Source organism: Triticum urartu, chromosome 4A, assembly GCF_056163025.1.
Source record: "Triticum urartu cultivar PI428250 chromosome 4A, HENAU_Tu73, whole genome shotgun sequence".
In the NCBI taxonomy this organism is placed as follows: Eukaryota; Viridiplantae; Streptophyta; class Magnoliopsida; order Poales; family Poaceae; genus Triticum; species Triticum urartu.
In genome coordinates this window covers 510,496,450-510,507,111 of record NC_141876.1, presented here as the reverse complement: position 1 = coordinate 510,507,111, position 10,662 = coordinate 510,496,450, and positions in this window count along the sequence as shown.

Sequence of the window (10,662 nt, the reverse complement as noted above, 5' to 3'; positions counted from 1 at the left end):
ATGCTTTGGGCAAGTTTCTTGGGGTGCTCCTGCTACCCTCATCATAACTGTCAGAGGGACTAGTGCCCTCACTCAGATTCATCTGCTCTTCTGACTTGTTCTGGCTATCACTTTGATCAGACATTCTAGCAAAGCAAACTGATAGCTGACCCTGTGAATAGTTATAGATGAGATAGAGTGGATGAGCATCACAAAGTGCAGAGGTTTTGCAAAACAAATGAGTCAAAAACTTAGTTTTAGTTTTCCACAAAAAGCATTTCGGAGCTACTGATTTGTCAAACTCGGTGAGACCGAAGCAACTTTTGGAGTCTAAACTAGTGAAATTGGTCAGACCGAGACACAGTTCGGTGACTCCGAGATTGTTAGGGTTTCACAAAGAGTTGAACTCGGTCACACCGATTTGCAAGTTTCGGTCAGACCGAAACAGACAAGTGCAATGGCCTGAGCCAAATCGGTGAGACCGATTTCTACAACTCGGTCGGTCCGAGATGAGTTTGCGGAAACCTAACCCTAAATTTTCGAATCAAATCTAAACTAAAGGAAGTTTTTGGTGGATAGGAAGATCTCATACATGGTAAGAAACATGGCATTGACCTTGTGCTCAGAATCAGAGGTAAAAAGCATGCACAAGGGGTCGACCTCATACCCTAACTCGGCGGTGAGTTCGCTATGGCGGAAATGGCGGTGTTGAAATCCGTTGGCGGCAACAGAGACCAGCGGTGGGAGGTCACTGGCGATGAGAGGACGATCCGGAGACCCGAGGCGGCAGAGCAGGACACGCGCGGGCTGAGAGGTTTTGGAGGAATTTCCAAAATTTAACCCGTCGGTATTTATATCCTGACCCTGTCGGTGTGACCGAGTGGAACAACTCGGTGACACCGAGATGCAGAATCGCAAGCGGTTACTGCAACTCAGTGTGACCGAAAAGTTCTAATCGGTTGCACCGAGATTGAAAACCTAGATCAACTCAGTGAACTCGGTCAGACCGAAAGGGATGAATCGGTTAGACCAAAATGCACAGAGAGGTTTTGGAAGTTTAAGTCTATGATGAATCGGTGACTCTGAGTGCTCCTCACACAGAGGGTTTGAAACTGACTTGATCAAAATTTGTGATGTAGCGTGAATAGAGTTTGAGACAAGAAAAGCATAGATAGCTAGAGGAAGTTCCTAGGCATTCTTGTCCATCCATTTGGCAAAAGAAGAAAATCCAAACAATCAAAGCAACAAATGGATGTCCTCGAATGAGTAAAATATGCAACCAACATGCTCACACAATAAAATGACAAATGAAATATGTGGCAAAGCATGCACAAACACTCTAGCATCTATCAAGCAATTGGTGATGACTAGGTCATCTATATATGAGTATATTGACTTAGGAGTCAAATGAGAACATTTGATCATAGGTCATACTCATTGTTTAAGCACAAGTGGAGTTACCACTTTTACAAAAAGCATTGTTGTGTTCACACCATTAGAGTTGCTTTAGCTCAATTTTTTGAGTAAAGCTCCCCCTAGATGTGATATCCCCCTAAGAGGGATGAACTAACCTTCGGTTTTGTCGATGATGACTTCATGTAGATGTTAAAATGTGGATGCTCAATGTTGATGTAGATCATTCGGAGCAATCCATTGGAGTGAGTTGCACTTTCAATACCTACATGGGTTAGTCCCACAAGGAACAAACAAGGATATCCATAGACATAGAGTGTAGTTCGCACAAGATGATGTCCATGAAAGCATTAGGTTACCTTGTCCCTTGTCTTACCTATCAAGAGGGTTTGTGACTCCTTGAACTAGTGCAAGATGTGGAAGTTTTTTGCACTTGTCCTCGCCAAGATGATATGAGTGAAATATGTTGGCGGAGTCACCCTCAAGAACTCTCTAGTTCTTCTTCTTCGGGATCCACATCAACTTGACGGGAATCCTTGGAGTTGTAGTCGCACTTGATGAAGTAGAACTTGAGGTAGTCTTGGGAACCCACTTGACCAAGGCCTTTGGAGCTTCTTCAAATGCATCAATCTTCTCTTGAAGCTTGTCCTTGCCTTTTTGCTTGTGGTCTTGTGGTGGAAGATCATATTGAGCCTGTGTCCCCTTGAAGGAAGTATGATCATACTTCTCTTGTTGAGGAACAAACTTCATCTTGGGGTATTAATATTCTTCCCACTCAACTCCATTGGCATTAAACTTCCGTTCAAAACCAACAACTTGATTCTTCTGGTGCCTTCCTTGCTTGCATACAATTTCCTCGAATTTCTTACTTTCGACAAGGCTCTTGTAAACACCTTTCTCTATAATTCCCTTCAATAAGCTATTTTATTGCTCAAGTGTAACTTGGCTAAGAGAATTATTAGTGGAATCAAGAGTACTACTAGAAGAAACAACATTGGATTTAACATGATTATTGTTACTACTAGAAGAATAATCTTTCATGTTCTTGTTGCTAGATTTTACTTGTGGCATGTAAGTAGACAAGAGTAAATGCTTGGCAATGTAAGAAGAACTTTTCTTGCGAAGATCATCATTGATTGCTTTTAAGAACCCATGCTCTTGCTCAAGGTTGAGTTTTTCAAAGCGTAGCTTCTCATGAGTCTTTAAAACATCTCGATGATCTTCCAAGGTAGTTTCATGAGCTAACTTAAGAGTGTTTAGTTATTTAGTTAGATGCTCAATCTCCTTCTTATCATCGTCATTCGTTTTATCTTGATTAGCATGATTAATAGCAATTTCATCATAGTTTTCATCACTAGAGTTGTCAATAAGTAAATCATCATCACCTAGCAAATCATCTTCATCACTATTGAAATCAACATACTCGGGGTGTGATACCTTTGGGCCTTTAGCCATGAAGCATCTTCCAATTCCTTCATTTGGTGAGTCAAATATGTCATAGGAGTTGTTTGACACAAGTGCTAGACTGGCAACACCTTCATCTTGAGTATATTCGGAGTCGGAGTGATCACTTCTCTCAGAGTGATGGTTGGAGTTGGAGCCGGATACCCATTCACCAACATGAGCTTGATGTCTTCATTTTGTGTAGCTCCTTGCTGACTTGTACTTCCTTTCCAAATCCTTGCTTCTGCGAGAGGTTCTTCGTTCATAGAGATCATCTCTACTACTCTCTCTTGGAGGTGATTCTTATCTTCTACTTCTCCTTTTGGGTGAGTCTTCTCTTCTTTTGTAGGGAGCCATACACTCATTGGACTAGTGTCCGGGTCTTCCACAATTGTAGAAATTATGCTCACGACTAGAGGATCTTTTGTCATTTTAGGACCTTGACTTGGAACTTCTTTCTTTGCTTCTGCTCTTGTAGAACTTGTTGAAGTTCTTCACCATTAGGCTCAGTTCCTCATTGAGGGCTTGTTTCTCACTTGATGATGTAGGAGCATCACATGAGGCTTTGTAAGCACCACTTGACTTGTTGTGAAGCTCTTCTTTATCCTTGAGTGACATCTTGATGTCTACTACACAACCTTCTTCTTGTAGACGTTGTTGGGCCTCCAAGTGCAGAGGTTTGTAGGACAGTAGCAAATTTCCCTCAAGTGGATGACCTAAGGTTTATCAATCCGTGGGAGGCGTAGGATGAAGATGGTCTCTCTCAAACAACCCTGCAACCAAATAACAAAGAGTCTCTTGTGTCCCCAACACACCCAATACAATGGTAAATTGTATAGGTGCACTAGTTCGGCGAAGAGATGGTGATACAAGTGCAATATGGATGGTAGATAAAGGTTTTTGTAATATGAAAATATAAAAACAGCAAGGTAGCAAGTGGTAAAAGTGAGCACAAACGGTATTGCAATGCGTTGAAATAAGGCCTAGGATTCATACTTTCACTAGTGCAAGTTCCCTCAACAATAATAACATAATTGGATCATATAACTATCCCTCAACATGCAACAAAGAGTCACTTTGAGGGAGTCCTGGATTAGGGGGTCTCTGGATAGCCGGACTATATTCTTTGGCCGGACTGTTAGACTATGAAGATACAAGATTGAAGACTTCGTCTCGTGTCCGGATGGGACTCTACTTGGCGTGGAAGGCAAGCTAGGCAATACGGATATGCATATCTCCTCCTTTGTAACCGACCTTGTGTAACCATAGCCCTCTTCGGTGTCTATATAGACTGGAAGGTTTTAGTCCGTAGGACAACACACACAATCATACCATAGGCTAGCTTCTAGGGTTTAGCCTCTCTGATCTTGTGGTAGATCTACTCTTGTACTACCCATATCATCAATATTAATCAAGCAGGACGTAGGGTTTTACCTCCATCAAGAGGGCCCGAACCTGGGTAAAACTTCGTGTCCCCTGCCTCCTGTTACCATCCGCCTAGACGCACAGTTCGGGACCCCCTACCCGAGATCCGCCGGTTTTGACACCGACATTGGTGCTTTCATTGAGAGTTCCTCTATGTCGTCGCCGTTAGGCTTGATGGCCCCTTCTATCATCGATAGCGAGGCAGTCCAGGGTGAGACTTTCCTCCCCGGACAGATTTTTGTATTCGGCGGCTTTGCACTGTGGGCCAATTCGCTTGGCCATCTGGAGCAGATTGAAAGCTACGCCCCTGGCCATCAGGTCAGGTTCGGAAGCTTAAACTACACGGCCGATATCCATGGAGACTTGATCTTCGACGGATTCGAGCCTCTGCCTTGTGCGTCATGCGATCACGATGAGTACGATTTAGCTCTACCATCAGATAGTGTTCGGGAGATCGCACCGGCAGCCGCTCCGACCCTTAATTCGGAGCCAGTTGCGCCTTCCATGGACGGGTGGATGGACCCCACCACGGAGGCCTTACCCTCAGCGACGATCGAGCCGAACATCGACCTTACCCTACACGAGAGCCGTGTTGCTAAATTGCCGGATTCTTCTCCGGCCACAAACTCTGAACCGTCTGCACCCGTTCCTAGCGAATCCGATTGGGCACCAATCATGGAGTTTACCTCCGCGGATATTTTTCAGTACTCGCCCCTTGGCGACATACTGAACTCATTAAGGTCTCTCTCCTTGTCAGGAGAATCCTGGCCGAACTATGTCCGGCAGGATTGGGATGCGGATAAAATTCATCGCCCACCCACCACCCACTTAGTAGCCACTGTCGATGACCTAACCAGCATGCTCGACTTCGACTCCGAAGACATTGACGGTATGGACGACGATGCAGGAGACGAACAGGAACCACTGCCCACAGGGCACTGGACGCCCACTTCATCACATGACGTATACATGGTGGACACACCAAAAGAAAACGACGAGGAGGAACAGATGGACGCAACGAAGGGTTGTCCCCTCGAGAAGCATTCAAAGCGGCGGCGTAAGCGCCGCTCCAAATCCTGCCTCGGCAGAAACAACGATCATACAGACCCAGCGTTAGAGCAGGGTGAACCATCACCGGACCACGGCAACGCAGAGAATCAAACCGAACAACCCGATTCTATCAAAGATAATAGTCCGGATGACATCACACCGGACAGACACCCGGAGCAACAGAATGCCCGTCAAAGGCTCGTTGCCACCGCGAGGAGTCTAAAAAAGCAGAAGCAAAGGCTCAAGGCTGCGCAAGACATACTTAAAATCAGATGGAGTAAAGTACTCAACACAGCAGCGAAGTACGGCGGTAATTGCCCCACCAAGAGCTACCCGAAGCGGAAGTTGCTACCTGAATTCGATGAGGAGGCCTTAGACCCCCCGCAACCAAAAATTAAAACGGCCACCTGGCCGGACAGACGACCTCACGGCCAACATAGAGCGGCAAACAACGCCGCACATAAGCCAATACGCGATCCACGCGAGGGCTCGCATCAAAAGGACGGCGCAACCAGATCCATCTACGGACCACGCAAGCGCGCTCCAGCATACAATGCAACACAACAAACATCCGAACAACGCGGTACACCCAGATACAAGGGTGCCGCACACCCCCTATGTTTCACCGATGAGGTGCTGGACCATGAATTTCCAGGGGGATTCAAACCCATAAACATAGAGGCATACGACGGAACAACAGACCCTGGGGTCTAGATTGAGGACCATATCCTCCATATCCATATGGCTCGAGGAGATGATCTCCACGCCATCAATTACTTACCCCTCAAGCTCAAAGGGCCAGCTCGGCACTGGCTTAAAAGTCTCCCGGAAAACTCCATTGGAAGCTGGGAAGAGCTCGAAGACGCTTTTCGGGCAAATTTTCAAGGGACTTATGTCCGACCTCCGGATGCGGACGATTTGAGTCATATAACTCAACAGCCCAGAGAGTCAGCCCGAAAGCTTTGGAATAGGTTTCTTACTAAAAAGAACCAAATAGTCGACTATCCGGACGCCGAAGCCTTGGCAGCTTTTAAGCATAGCGTCCGCGACGAATGGCTTGCTAGATACCTCGGCCAAGAAAAGCCGAGAACAATGGCAGCATTAACAAGCCTCATGACCCGCTTTTGCGCGGGTGAGGACAGCTGGCTAGCCAGATGCAGCACTAGCGACCCAAGTACATCCGAAGTTAGAGATGAAAATGGGAAATCACGACGCAGCAAAAATAATAAGCGCCGGAATAAAGAAGACAACCCGAAGAGCACTGCGGTAAACGCCGGATTCAGAAGCTCTCGGTCGGGTCAGCAAAAGCCGCCCTCTAAAGGCGCCAGAGACGAACTGTCCAGTTTAAATAAAATACTGGACCAAATATGTCAGATCCATAGCACCCCTGGTAAACCCGCTAATCACACCCACAGAGAATGTTGGGTTTTCAAGCAGTCCGACAAGCTCAACGCCGTACACAAGGGGCAGGATACACCAAGAGAAGACGAGGATGAGCCTCTCAAGCAAGACACTGGAGAACAAAAGAAATTTCCACCAGAAGTCAAAACAATAAACGTGTTACACATGATCAAGGGGAGAAACAAAGCGGCACTCCCAGAGAAATATGCCCAAGGGCCTATCACCGCGGAGTCCTGCCACTGGTCGTCTCAACCGATCACCTTTGACCATCGGGATTACTCAGCAAGTATCCGGCGTGCAGGACGGGTTGCCTTGGTATTAGACCCAATAATTGACGGATACCACTTCACACGAGTCCTGATGGACGGTGGCAGCAGTCTAAACCTGATATATCAGGACACAATCCGCAAAATGGGGATAGACCCAACGAAAATTTGCCTCAGCAATACTACCGTTAAAGGAGTAACGCCAGGCCCAGGGGCTCATTGCATGGGCTCCCTGCTACTAGAAGTTATATTCGGCTTCCCCGATAACTTCTGTAGCGAAAATTTAACCTTCCACATTGCTCCGTTCCAAAGTGGCTATCAAGCACTACTTGGGCGCGAAGCTTTTGCTCGCTTTAATGCAATACCGCATTACGCTTCCCTCACGCTTAAGAGGCCCGGTCCACGTGGCATCATTACAGTAAATGGAAATATTGAGTGATCCCTGCACACCGAGGAGGGTGTGGCTGCCTCGGCAGCCGCACACTAAAACGGCCTCACCAACTAAAGTATTCGATAGGTCGTCAAGACCACGGACACGGTTAGACGAGTCTGGCGTAGCTATATGTAATTCGTACAGGATTGATGGCCACACCCCTATCACAAATACAAGGGGCTCAATGCGTGCAGACAAGTGGCAATTTTTACTCATCTTGAAATTTACATGGTTTCTTTAAAACCTACCTTTTTGCACGACAACTTTTCACCTAAGTTCCTCTCTTTTACAGATGACCACCGTGCTACACCCGTCCAGGATACGGCACAACGGAGACACAGGCGCAGACGTGCAGCAGGGACCCGCCCCAATGATTCTTTTTAGATTAAGACCCTACGTCAACCTTTTTTACTGTCTCTTGTTGATACACATCCCTCGGATTCTCAGTATAATTGAGAAGGATGCTAACGTCTTGGCATGTGGCCACGTCAGAATAATGCACGTACCTGGACACCAGGGGCTTCTTATAAAGGGCACTGTTTAGGCCCGGTTTATACCATAAAGACCGAATACCTTAGGGAGTGTTCGGCATCGCGAGTTTGGCCTTATATGCATCAGCTCCGAATCATGTCTTTGGTCAAATGTTGGGTTTGCCCGGCTCCTATGTTTTGGTACGTTACGTTCCACTCTATCGGCTAAGGTAGCACTAGGAGAAATACTGCGATTGTGCCCCGGGTCATCCGGACGAGCGCCTCAGTAGAGAAAGCCGAAAACTGACTGTCATGATATAGTGTGAGACTGGTCAACCACTCGATGACCTATCGGAATGTTAGAATTCCGCCGCCTTAACGAAGGGCCGTTTCCCGGCCAGGCATGTATGCACCCCGAATTCGGGAGAGTGCGGAGCCACTAGGGGCTATATAGTAGCCCCACCGTCAAACTCCTATGGCTAAGTGAAAGTGTTAAAGCATTATAGTCCGGTTGCCTCGTTCGCTGCGCTATCACCTCCTTAATAGGGCCAAGACGTTGGGTTAAGTGTGAACATGCGTCTTCTGCGAACACCTCCGCATTATATGCGTGGGGGCTAAAGCTGAGGACTGCAATCTTTCAGGTTATACACATGTATACATAAACGGCCGCACAGGAGGCATCATATTACTTTCAGGCAAAAGTATAAACACAACCCTAATAAATTTCATAAAAACATTGTGTTTACAATGGGAAACATGTCACTCAAACATAATATTCTTCAAGCACCGGTCCTATATCAAACGAGCATCCACGAGAACCTCTCCGAAATAGTGCTCGGCATCCACTCGGCCTATGGCCGAACCCTGCGCCGCAACAGTGGTAGCATCCATCTCCGCCCAGTATGCTTTAACACGGGCAAGGGCCATCCGCGAGCCTTCTATGCACGCCGACCTCTTCATCGCATTGATGTGCGGCACTGCACCAAGGAACTGTTGCACTAAGCTGAAATAGTTGTTCGGCTTCGGCTTCTCCGGCCATAGTTGATCCACGACAGACCTCATGGCGAGTCCGGACAACCTATTGAGTTCGGCCCATTCGGCTAGCTGATCAGTCAATGGAAGCGGACGCTCTGGAACGTTAAATTGCGACCAGAACAGCTTGTCCACTTCACGATCTGTTTGATCTCGGAAGTATTTGGCCGCATCGACAGCGCTCGCCGCCAAGTCCATATATGCGTCTGCCGAACTCCACAGCCGATCCAGAGGGGCATACCGTGGATCTCCGAACTTCCTCCGCGGCATGAAGGGCTTCCCAGCCGCAATATCCCCGGCTTCACGCAGCTCCTCCTTCTTCGCTCTCATAGCAGAGCGGGTGTCTTTGGTCGTCATCGTGGCCTTTTCAAGGTCCATCGCCTTCACTCAGTTTTCTTCTTCAAGGAACTGGCAACGGTCGGCAGTGTCTTTTAACTTTACAGCCATCTTGGCCATTTTCTGTTTGCTCTCGCAATGCGCGGCCTTCTCGGCCCTCAACTCTTCGGCCGCCTTCAAAGCAGCCGCATTACTCCTCCTTGCTTGTTCTTTGGCTCGGGCAAGTTCCGCCCGAAGGGTCTCCACGGTGGCAGCTCCATCTGCAGTCACAACATATTAAAGATACTGGCATCATGCTGCTCTTACTATGTGACATTCACCAGAAAGCATTACTTACCCTGTGCCTCGTCAAGCCGCTTGTTAACAAGCTTGATGTCGGCATCTGCCGCATCCAGTTGCCGCTTTAGTTCGGCAAACTCATTAGTCCGGCTAGCCACCAGAGTTTCCACCACCTGCACATAAAGGCGGTTTGGTTACTACCTGGGACTACGATCCTTTGTTTGCCGCCGTTCTCGACGACAACCAGAGTCTCAGGGGCTACTATCTACACAGGGCACACCTAAAAATGTGCGGTACTATCAAAAAGTATCACGTACCTCAAAGCCTGTTAGTAGACTCATAATGCTTCATTCAATCCGCTTTCGGCGGACGAAATTCTTTCCATCACCGTACCCATTAACGTATGGTGTTCTTCTGAGATGGCCGCTCGCTCCAACAGCTCCCTTAGTACGTCCGACCGCATACCAGACGGTGCCGGACTCTTTTGTTTGCTCTCTTCAAGAGCCGGACGCTGAGGACTTCGGGTGACTAAAGGATTATCTTCTGGCCTCACCGGATCCGGAGAGGCCCTCCGTGACGACACTTCAAGGTCACCCGCTTCTTGAGCGGGGGAGTCCGGGGGAGGCGTTTCGCTCTCCATCATCTCCGGAAGAAGATCCCCCGAAGACGAGCTCTGCTGAGAAGGGCTAAGATCCGAACTGCAAGATAAATTCTTCGGTTATTTTCCTCAGAGGTAAAGTAGTATATCCTCACTATTAAAGCACTTTTTGATTACTTACGGCTCGTTAGAAGGCAGATCCCCGCGCGGACTTTGTGCGGCAAGAGCACCCTCCAAGGCAGGACCCTCTGGTGGAGACTTCTTCTCCCGTTTGGAAACCTTGGTTTCCGGATCTTCAGGGGTAGTCCTCTTCCTTCCCCGGGGTGAGAGAATGCCAGATTCCTCCCCTTGGTTATCCTCCCTCACGGAGGCGCCCGTTCCCTCGGTCGGAATGGGTAGCGGTGGAGGCCCGCTTTCTCCTCCTTTATTCCCCCCTTTATCTTCCTATGAGGGCTCCGGGCAAGGTGCTAGCTCGAGCATCTTTTCCAGTACCGGATTCTCCAAGCCTTCCGGAAGGGGGGCCGAACACCGGATCAT